The following is an 11,750-nucleotide window of genomic DNA, read 5'->3' as shown; positions in this document are numbered from 1 at the left end:
AGAGACAGGAGGCAGAAGGTACGCGGGAAGACAACAGAGACAAGTAAATGTTTCTTAAAATGGTTCTGCTGTTTGTAAACAAGACGGCAGAAAGAACACTGGAAGTGTGTGCGTCTCCTTTCATAGCTCTTGGCAAACGTTACTTCATCCCGGTCATTTTCTGATTCCTCCTATTTTCTTCTTTTATTTTTATGCCTTCTCTATACTTCACCACGGGTCAGAAAGTTTATGGTTATATAAAGTAATTTTCCCCCTTGTTTTGCAAGATCATGAAGAAACCTCGATAACCCAGGACAAAGCTACAGTTTCTAGATCAATTTCTCCCTCCAATGTCAGTTTATGTAGTCCTGCCTCAGGAAGAAATCTTGGCTATGCAAGGTGTTAGCATTTCTGTAAATCTATTAAGCTTCAACTGCAAAGACATCTTTACCATATAACATGTGCAAACCACACAAATCAGTTACACTAAACCCAGAATTCTTTCACTGAATCCCTATTGTGTGCAATGCACGAGGTACCTTCTTCCTTTTTTTTTTTTTTTTTTTAAACGTCTCTTGACTTTTTAAGTTAACTGGAAATGAGTTCAAAAGTTTTTGGACTTTTCTCAAGCAACCAAAGAGTGGCAAGTGTTACAAATGTCAACTTTTTTTTTTCTTTATAAGAATAATAATTCATAAACAATTGAGAACAGTTGATAAGATTTCCAGGAAAAGGCACTTTGAGGCTGAAACCAAACTTGGAACAATAAATTTTTTTCAGGTTAAATTTGCCCTTAGGTCAGTATAATACATACTTCTGTTAATGTAAATTGAGATTATTCACTTGATGAAATCCTACTTCTGAAAGGAATTGCACCAATGCATCTGGAAGGGGGCGTCTGTCATTTATATAATTACTACTTATTATTTCCCTTTACATGTAATCCTCTGAAATAATGAGCCCCACTTTGGACACATAACCTCCTAGAATCCTTTTCAGGATATCTTGCCCCCAGTCCCATATTACAGATGAGACATTTAAATCAAAGTGTCTTGACATAGTGATATTTTTCAATGGCTCAATTGAGAGTCATAGATAATCACCCAAGTTAGGAGATTGTCAGAACCTAACATTTAATATTTAACACATGTTTAAAACATTGTAATGTTTTATGTTAATACATTTAAAACATGTTAGAAATTACATTCTAAATTTACAGTTGCTCAACACCTATTAAAATTTTGTATGTGATCAAAATACTTTCAGGGGATTGACTGACAGCTAACGGTTTCATCATTTTCTATTGGTTTTAAAATCTATCCTTAAAAAAAAATCAGTAAGCAAACAATTGACTCTATCTCAGCTCCCAGCCAGAGACAGCTTATGTTATTTTAATTTCAATTATATGGACTAGTTTGCACTAGCTTTTGCCCACTAATGTCTAGCTTTTCTTCCTGACTGCCAGCTACTCTGATCTATAGAGACATTGGTCTCACACTATTTACAGCCCTACATAGATTTTTCTATCAGCTCCTAAAATCGCTTTCAGTCCTAATCCTTAAAATAAATCACTTATGTCATGTCAATATCTATAACAATAAATCACTTTTTCTAGCAAAAAAATAAAATAAAATTTATCTTTAAGTTATAATATCAGAGTCACATGCTTGAATGGACTCAACTGGACCCAACCACCCTCCTCAAACTGTACTTTGATTTGATATTCTTTGGTTCTGAAGGATAAAAAATTTACTCCTTACATTTGTTTATCCATCCATGCATCCATCCATCCTAGTGATTCATTCAAATTTTTATTGAGCCAGAAATATGGTTGGCACAGAGGAAATAATTATTAACAAAACCAAACAAGGAACCCAGTCTCTTGGAGCTTACGGTGCAGAGACAGACATTAATCAAGAAATCACAGAGAGCGAGGCAAACTGTAAGAGACTTTTCACTGTAGGGAACAAACTGAGGGTTGCTGGAGGGGAGGAGAGTGGGGAACATGGGGTAACTGGGTGATGGGCATTAAGGAGGGCACTTGTTGTGATGAGCACTGGGTGTTATATGCAAGTGATGAATCACTAAATTCTACCCCTGAAACTAATACAACACCTATATGTTAACTAACTTGAATTTAAATAAAATCTTGAAAGAAAAAAAAAGTCACAGGAATGAATTATGTAGAGTTATGAAGTGAGATAACTGTCTTGGAACAGAGATACCTGCATCTCAGAGGACCCATAAAGAAGGAACATAACTTTAATTGACTCAGTTGAGGTGCAGTTTAGAGAGAGATCAGGGCCAGAATATGTAGGACCTTGATTATAACCTTATGGACTTTGATCTTTATTCCAAAATAATGGAAAACCATTTAAGGAATTTAAGCACCAGGGCAACAACAGCAGATTTTAGTTTTAAAAGATGGCTTTGCCTGAGGAATGGAAAAGAGATTGGAATGGGCCCCGGGGGAAAGAGTCTAGTTCATAGGCTTCTTGTGAATGTGATCCTTGTGGGGATATTGTTAAGAATATTGTTTACTACATTAGGCAATACCCTATCTATGAGGACCTAAGGGAAAGTTGTCCCTCCTGACATAGTACTGGGAATCGTTGGGTAGGCCTGACCCAGTTACTATCATTCTTATCTTATAAACACTTAATAGATATCTTATAAATATTTATTTATCTTATAAACACTAAGGAGATATTTAGAAATAATGCAACTGATTGTGCTCTCATATTCTCATTGGCTTCCAGAAAAGATAAAGCCAAGAGTATTGGACTCCAGGGTATTACATTTTGTGCTTCCCTCATTCCTAGTTTTATCTTAATCTTTTAACTTATTTTCCCTCGCCTTAAATTTGTTTTTGCTTATATTTCTTTAAGGTAGGTTCCACACCCAGTGTGGAGCCCAACATGGGGCTTGAACTCATGACCCTGAGATCAAGACCTGAGCCGAGATCAAGACCTGAGCCGAGATCAAGAGTCAGACACTTAACCGACTGAGCCACCCAGGTGCCCCTGCTTTTGCTTAATTTTAATATTACTTCCTTCCCCTGGCACAAAACACCTGTAAGTAATTAAGCAAAACCATGAATACTATTACATTAAAACACATGTGTTGCTACCTTGGAAGAAATGTATGACAAACAGTAAATGTGTTGACAATATGCCCCTGCTCACAAGAGCAAGATAATGGAGATGAAATGAGAGTATGTGGGAAAACCATGGTCCTTTTGTACCAAATGGCCACTTAAAGACTATGACAGCTAATCTCTATGTTGCTAGGAACTATATTGTTTCAAGATGTGTAAAACTGGCAGGGACCTAAATTCCAGACATCATTCACTCTTGGCTTTGAAGCATGCTCATGGTATCTGGTATTACGCAATGTTCTTTGGAATTTGTAGAAAAATTTGACTACTTCTAGCTTGAGCTATGAAAAAAAAAGATCTTATCTTATTTAGCATAATGATAATGCAGTGTTTTAAATACATCCCAGCTTAGATGAGACACAACACTTTCCTAAATGGTTCCGCTGAGCCTTAGACATTGTGATTTGATGGCATGCAAAGTCAATGAGAAATAGACATTTAGAATTTGAAATGGAAATCTACAGTCTTTCTGTTTTTTCTCTATAGGACGATTTTCACATTTGTATCAATTTCTCACTAATGACTCTTTAAGGCCTTGAATACAGTAGTCATTCTTTTAGGTAACTTTTTTGATTACAAGTCAGAACAAAGCAAGGAAGATGTTACCTACCCATCTGGTTGAGTCTTAAAACTCTAAAGGGCTATAATAAGACTACCAGTCTATGGGTTGTCAAGCTTAACAATGGAGCCCAGCAGAGGAAACTGCTCAACCCAGGAGTGGATGCAAGTGAAGGCTCACCAAAGGAATCATTCTATACTATAATCAACAGTCTGTACCCTTCACCGCCTCAGGCTTGGATGTACTTCATCTGGTGCACATCTGTTGGTTTCACCCAGCAGTCCAAGAAGGGCACCGAACACTAGGGATGAAATTGCTCTGCAATGACATTCTGATTGTTTCATCCTACAGACCTCTTTACAATCCAAGTTTCCCATACTGCATGCTCTTCTCAATGTGTTTTTCCAGAACTATGAGGTGGCAACGTTTATCTGAACCCTTGAGCATCACTTCTGCCTGTTGCTTTTCTGTTGTGTGGACACCTTTCACAGCTGCATACTTTGTTTCTGATTGTGTTCCCTGCCAAGTTTGGACCTCTAGAATACTTACCCTTGTCCTGTGCCCAGGCTTGCCATATTGATATTCATCTACATTCACATTCTGCTGTGGGTTTTGTTCTCTCAGGGCTCAGGATATTTACATTCCTTCCCAAGCTTTGCTGTAGGCCAAATCCTTGTTCCTCACCTGGTCCCACCTGGTCTACCCAGACTCAAGGAAAATCACAACTAACTGTCAAAATAAAGTAGAGAGAAACAGATTGAGGTTTTTCTGAGCCGAGACCTTGAAGATGAGAACTGAGGAAGACTGACTCTATACATTCACTGGTGTAAGGACCAAAAGAGATGATATTTGCAATTGTGCATATCACACCCCATCTGATCAGTTTTCTGTGCCTGAAGTATCTAGCCCATTGTTCATTCTGTGCAAAACCGTGGGACTCAGGCGCTCTTTCAGAGCCTTCTGGGACAATTTGGGGAAAAAAAATGTATAAAATATGGGATGATTACAAATGAGAACCTAGTTAAATTCCAACAATGGACTTAATTTTTTTTATCATCTCCTTCCGAATCCTAATCTCCCTACAAAGGTAGTCAGTGATTCATTATATTATTATCTGTTTCTCACCCTAACATTTGTATCTACCTGTATCCATCCATTTGCTTATGATAGAAACCAGGCAGCAATAACTGTTTCTATATCTAACCCATGACCGTTCTAATTTAGAATATACTTTATATCCATCCCATTATTTTCTTCTCCATAGTCACCACCCTGGTCACCTTTATATGTCACACTGGCATCTCTCACTAGAACTAATATCATTGCTTTCTAGCTGGATTTCCTGCTTCTTACTCTGTTCTTTTCTATTTTTTTTTAAGATTTTATTTATTTATTTGAGAGAGAGAGAGAGAGAGAGTGAGCACAAGCAGAGAGGAGAGGCAGAGGGAGAGGGAGAAGCAGACTCCCCACTGAGCAGGGAGCTCTTTGCAGGACTCAGTCCCAGGACTCTGGGATCATGACCTGAGCTGTAGGCAGATGCTTAACTGACTGAGCCACCCAGATGCCCCTAACTTTGTTCTTTTCTAAATCATTCCAAAACACACAACAGGTAGCATAATAGTGCAAAGCACCAAACAACATTATATTACTACTCTGCTTAATTCTCTTCAAAGTCTTCTCTTTGCTCCTCGGATAAAATCAAAACCCCCTCTCTGTGTGTGATCTAGTCCATTCTGGCTTCTTCAGCCACATCTAACCCTGCTCTTCTATCTATCATGGTCCAACTGCCTTGACCATTTTTCAATCTTTCTCAATTTTGGAGACTTCTATATATATATATATATATATATATATATTTACATTCTTTAACATCTCAATTGCTATTAAGACTTCTTATGTAGGAATTTAGCCTTACTATTTTCATCGGATATGTTCCTTCTTTAAAGAGGTCTTCCCTGAATGTCCAATTTAAGCTAATTCTCTCTATTATACTATTTTATGGTACATTGTCATTTCCCCTCATAGCACCTTTCTTAGTTTTCATGTAGGCACTTGCTTGTATGAATATTTCTAAAGTGGCTGTCTTCTCAATAGGCCGTGAGTGGGCTCCATGGGAAATATGGATCTTTTGCTTTCTACTGTATGTTAATGGCTCCTACCGCGACTGGCACATGGTTGGCACTCAATATATCTGTCTGATGAGTGAGTGGAAATGCTGTATCTCATACTTTATTTGTTCAATTATTCAGTAAGCTATGTATCTTGTATAAAGCACTGTCTTGAGCTCACTGGATACAGCAGAGACAGAAAGATACAAAAGTTCCTGCTCTGGTGAAACTTACCTTCTAGGGTGGGAAACAACTAATAAACAATAAATACAAAATATTATATAGTGTTTTAGAAGGAGATGTGTGGTAAAGAAAAAAAATGGAGCAGGATAATGGAAATAAGGCGTGCCAGGGGAATATGATTTAAAATTTTAATAAATGATCAGTTTAGACCTTATTGAATAGGTTACCTTTGGGGACAGACTTGGAGCAAGTGAAGGTTTTAGCTATTTGGATATATAGCGAAAGAATTTTCTAGCCAGGAGGAATAGCTAGAGCAAGTCCAAAAGTGGGAACTCGGATGGAGTATCTGAGGGAACAGCAAAGGAGGAAGCAGAGTGGTCCAGGAGGCAGACACAGAAGGTATAAGAGAGACAAAGAAGGGCAAGCAGATAATGTAGGTCTTTTGACCACTGTCATCACTTTGGCTTTTGCAGTGACTGAGCTGGGTGAGCCTTCAAATGGTTTCAGCAGAAGAGTGACAGGATCTTAGTTTGCTTTAAGTGGATAGAGAGGGCTGCTCTGTGCAGAATATATTGCAGTGGGGCATTGAGTAAATAAAAATATATTGCAGTTTGCTTTAAGTGGATAGAGAGGGCTGCTCTGTGCAGAATATATTGCAGTGGGGCACCAAAGGCTTCCGAAGAATTCAGGCAAGAGAATATGGTTGCTTGAATTTGGAGATAACAATGGAGTTGATGGAAACAGCCGGATCCTGGATATATTTTGAAGGTAAAGATAAAAGCTTCTTTTGCTAATGCATTGGATGGGGGTTTGAAAGAAAGCAAGGAATTAAAGACAACTCAGAGGTTTGGGGGCCGAGTAACTGGGAAGACAGGGTTGCAATCAAGGCAGCGGGGTGAAGAGTACAGATGAATATGTTTGGGTGGGGTTGGTGAGATCATGTTTATTTGCAGAAACTGGTGGAGAGGTTAAATGAGTAGTTGGATATACAATTCAGTGGGGCTACATAAGAGAATGACGAATGTGGGAGGTATCCACCTACGAACAGCACTGGAAGGCAGGAGAGGAGATGATGTCACTCCAGAGTGAGTATAAACAGAAAGGACTATGGTCTGAGCCATGGGGCACTTCAATGTTCAACGATCTGAGAGAAGAATTTTCTTCATAGGCAATTTTGGATCTGAATATAATGAGTCTGTTTTAAAATGGGTGTTGTTTTTTTTTTTTTTTTCACTAGAATCTTAACCAGAATTTTTCTGAAGGGGCAATGATTTTTCCTCGTAGAAATATTTAAAAAAATCCAAAAGACCTCATGTTTTACTATTGTTAAAAAACAAATAGTTGTCCAGTAAGAGAGGTCTAAATTCTTTTTCTTAAAACCAAATTAACGATACCTACATTTTATGACACACAATATTCTAACGTGATTTCATCAGTGAGATAATTAATTTTGGAATTATTTAGGGTACAGTAATGGAATGGAAAGAACAAGAGGTATATATAATTTTAGTCTTCTGAATAGTAACAAAATACTGGTGCAGACACATTCTATTAGAACTTACAGGGAAAAATAGCAAGGTCGTGCTTAATTTTTAGATTCAGGTCTGTTCCAAACAACTCTAAAGGTCAAACTTGGTTCTAGATAATTCACTGATCTGAAGGAATTTCAGGAAGTCGGGGTGGTTTCAGGGTTAACAATGGAATTCAGGCCGTTGGGTTTAGTTCGGTTCATGACCCCACACAGCGACCACTGAATCAATTGGGGTTGAGCTACTGTCAACCAACTTGAACTTCAGGCTCACTGTGGTTTTGATTGTTACCCTAAAACCCTAGGGGCATCTGTGTCATCGAAGCTAGCCCCTTACATGCAGGCTGCTCAGCTGTGGGCAACTTTCGTGGGCTCTGTGGTAAATCACTTTCCTTTTGGAACTCTGAGGTCTGGAGTTTGTACTACAACACTTCTTTGTGTTGTGTATGTCTCATCTGTTTGTGTCAGCTGAGACAGAGAGCAAATGTTTAGCAAAGGATTCCAAACTCTTAGCAATCCTTAAGCAATACCAAAAATATGTGGAATGTAATCTTAGTTTCTAAGTTGTACACTGTTATTTCTAAATATAATATCCTTCTAAGATTTTTTTTTTTCCTTGATGGTTCTATTCCTGTTCCTTAGGAAATATAATGAAGATTGTAGAAACATATAAGAGTAGTTTAGAGTCCCACAAGGCTGGAGCTGGGGCCTGGCGTTACCACTTAACTGGATGTGAGAATACGCATATTGTCTAGGAACATAAACTCTCTAAGTATTAGTTTCTTCACCTGCAAAGTGGATTAATAGTGATATGCTCTGGGTTAATTTAAAAACATAAAATAAAATAACACATTCTAGTGCTTAGCAGAAGGCCTTATACCAATAAATCACAGTCCTTTTTCTTCGTTGCTACCAATCATTCTGGGCCTCTGGGTCTTGTTTCCATTCAAAACAATTTACTATTTTATCAGTCTTAATTCCTAACATTTTTGTGCATTTTATTTTTTCTAAATCAACTCTACTGATATATAATTTACATACAATAAAATGTACTGAATTTCACCTAAGGTAAATTTTGGTGAGTTTTGACAAATTTATACACCTGGGAACCACTACAACAATCAAATGTAGGCTCTTTACATTATTCCAATCATGTTTTCTCAGTCTTTTCCAAATAATTCTCTCACTTTAGCCCCAGGCAAAGGCAATCTTAACTGTTTCCTGTCACTATATATTTATCTTTCTAGAGATTCATTTGAATGGGAGTTCTATAGCATGTGTTCTTTTGCAACTGGCTTTTTCTCATTCTGTGATATTTCTGATATTCATTTGAGTGGTTGTGTGCATCTGCAGTTCATTCCTGTTTACTGAGGAGAGGTATTCCATTGTATAAATATAACACAATGTTTTAGCCATTTGCTTGCTGATAGACATTTGGATTGTTTCCAGTTTTCTATTACTGTAAATAAACATCATTTATGTGCAAGCATTTATGTGGTTTGGTCAGATATTTTGACCATACAAATCTTTTGAAATCAGAAAGATTTGAACAAAGTGGATCAAGATCGCTTACGTACAAGTTTTTGTGTGGTCCTGTATCTTCATTTCTCAGGTAAAGGCACAGGAGTATGATTGCTTGGTTGTAAGGTAAGTATACTTAAACTTGACAAGGAATTGCCCAACTTTTTTCCAATGTGATTGTGCATTCCCTTCAACAATGACACTTGGTATAGTTATTTTATGATTCAACTTGACTGGGCCACAGGGTGCCTGGATATCTGGTCACACATTATTCTGGTATGTCTGTGAGGATGTTTTTGGATGAGATTAACATGTGAATTGGTAAACTGAGTAAAGCAGATGGCCCTTCCTGCTGTGGATGGGCCTCACCCAGTCAGCTGAAGGGCTGAATAAGGGAAACAGGCTGATCCTCCCTCAAGTGATGCAAGTGACGGAGGCACACCTCCGACCTGCTTGCTGAGCTGGGACACCCGTCTTTTCCTGCCTTCAGATTGAACTGAAACATCAGCTCTTGGACCTGGAGCCACTGGCTTTAAGACTAGAACCCTTGGTTCTCAGGCCTCCAGATTGACTCAGATCAGCTCTCCTGGGTCTCCAACTGGCTGACTGCAGACCTCGGGACTTCTTAGCCTGCTTAATCTTCCTCTGTGTGGCAGAAACCTTCTTTGTCAATATTGTATTTGAGGAACAGAAAATTTTAATGTACAAAGTCCAGTTTATCATTTTTTCCCTTTTATTTTGGACTCTTGGTGTCCCTTCTAAGAAACAGTAGACTCTGAAGATGACCTCTATGCATTTTCATACGAGTCTTAAAGATTTGGCCTTTATATTAATGCCTATGATGAATTTCATGCTAATTTTTGCATAAAGCATGAGATAGTTGTTGAGGTTCTTCTTTTTTCCCAACTGGAGATGTAGTTGTTCTACCCCTATTTTTTAAAGAGATCTTCCCCATCGAAGTACCTTAGCATCTTTGTCAAAAATCAACTTGCCACACATGAGAGTTCCAGTCGGTTCCATTAATCTATATTTCTATCCATACAAAAGTATCACGTTGTCTATATCACTATAGCTTTACAGTAAGTGCTAGTGTGTTAGAATGCAATTGAGTTTTTTTTTTTTAGATTTTATTTATTTATTTGACAGAGAGAGAGACAGCGAGAGAGGGAACACAAGCAGGAGGAGTGGGAGAGGGAGAAGCAGGCTTCCTGCCGAGCAGGGAGCCTGATGCAGGGCTCGATCCCAGGACCCTGGGACGCTTAACGACTGAGCCACCCAGGTGCCCCGCAACTGAGTTTTGTAATGACCTTAAACCCTATGAACTTGTTAAACTCTTTTTTTTTTTTTTTTTTTTGTTCTACTAGCTTTTGCTAGACTTCTTAGGATTTCTACATCCAGGATCGTTTTCAGTTTTTTTGTTCGTGCTTTGTGTATTTTGAAGCTCTGATGCTGAATGTGTACACATTTAGGATTGTTGCATCTTCTTGATGAATTAGACCTTTTATGATTATGAAGTGTTCTGACATTACTTCATCTGATTTTCGTTTAGCCACTCAAACTTTCTTATGCTTAGTTTTGCATGATATAGCTCTTTCACTTTTTTATTATGTCTGTATCTTCTTCTCAATGTGGATTCCTTGTAGACAACATGTAGCTGTGTTTTTTTATTACCCTTTTTAATAGTTTATTTAGATGGCCTATAATTCCACTGAGACAATGGAACCATAGACATGGTTGGATTTAGGTCTCCCGTATTGATATTTGCTTTGTATTTATACTGTTTTTTCTTTGTTCCTTTTTCTTCCTTTTCAACCTTATTTTAGAATAATTGTTTTGCTCAGGATTCCATTTTATTTGTGCTTTTGGCTAAAGTATACCTTTTTGTATTTTTTTAAAGTGATAACTACAGCTCTTGTTCGATATTATCTTTCCAGTGATATTTGTATAGCAAACAGCCTTAGGGGATAGAGATAGTCTTTTTCTCTGAAGCAGAGGGCTGGTTTGTTTGCAAATTAGTATAATAAAGATAACATCTCCCTCCAGGGCACATGTTGGGCCTATTTGCTTGCATCCCGTTATAAAGGATTGCAGTTTCTTCATCTCAATTGTGATACAAATTTACTGTATATACAGCTTCCACCTAGATCTGCCTCTGTTTTGCCCTCCTGGGATTTGGAGGGAAAGAGGAACTGATTCAAATGTGAAACTCAGGCTGTTCGCTGTGCCATTATAAGAAAATTCTTGGTCTTTGTTAGTCTATAAGAAAGGGATAACAAGAGAAAAATCCAGGAAACTGAAGGTCCTGAGACCCTATCTGGGTAAGACATCAAACTGATTTTTTAGCTTTATCCATCAAGTTTCAGCCTATTGGTCAGCTTCAGCAATAGAAATTTTTTAGACACATGCAGAGGAAGAAGACCCACTGTTACATAAATACTATGGCACAATCTCCATAGTATATAATATTGGAAAAGATAAGCACGGGGCAAGGTAGTTATATGGAAAGTGCTGGATAGAGAGGGGCCATCACAAATATGAAAGAACAGCAGTAAAGTCATTGGAGAGGAAATCTGGTAGGAAGGCTGGAGGGATATATTCATTTTAAGTAAAGTCAGGTGCAAGAGGAAACGGCTGATATAACGGATATCTCTGGGAAAAAAGGGGGAGAATTTGATTAGAAGGGAATGGAAGGTCCTTCAAGGTAGTTCTGGATTA

This window comes from Callorhinus ursinus, unplaced genomic scaffold, assembly GCF_003265705.2.
Source record: "Callorhinus ursinus isolate GAN/ISIS: 27379988/994484 unplaced genomic scaffold, GSC_fseal_2.0 scaffold17, whole genome shotgun sequence".
NCBI classification, from domain to species: Eukaryota; Metazoa; Chordata; class Mammalia; order Carnivora; family Otariidae; genus Callorhinus; species Callorhinus ursinus.
This window is presented reverse-complemented; position numbering follows the sequence as displayed.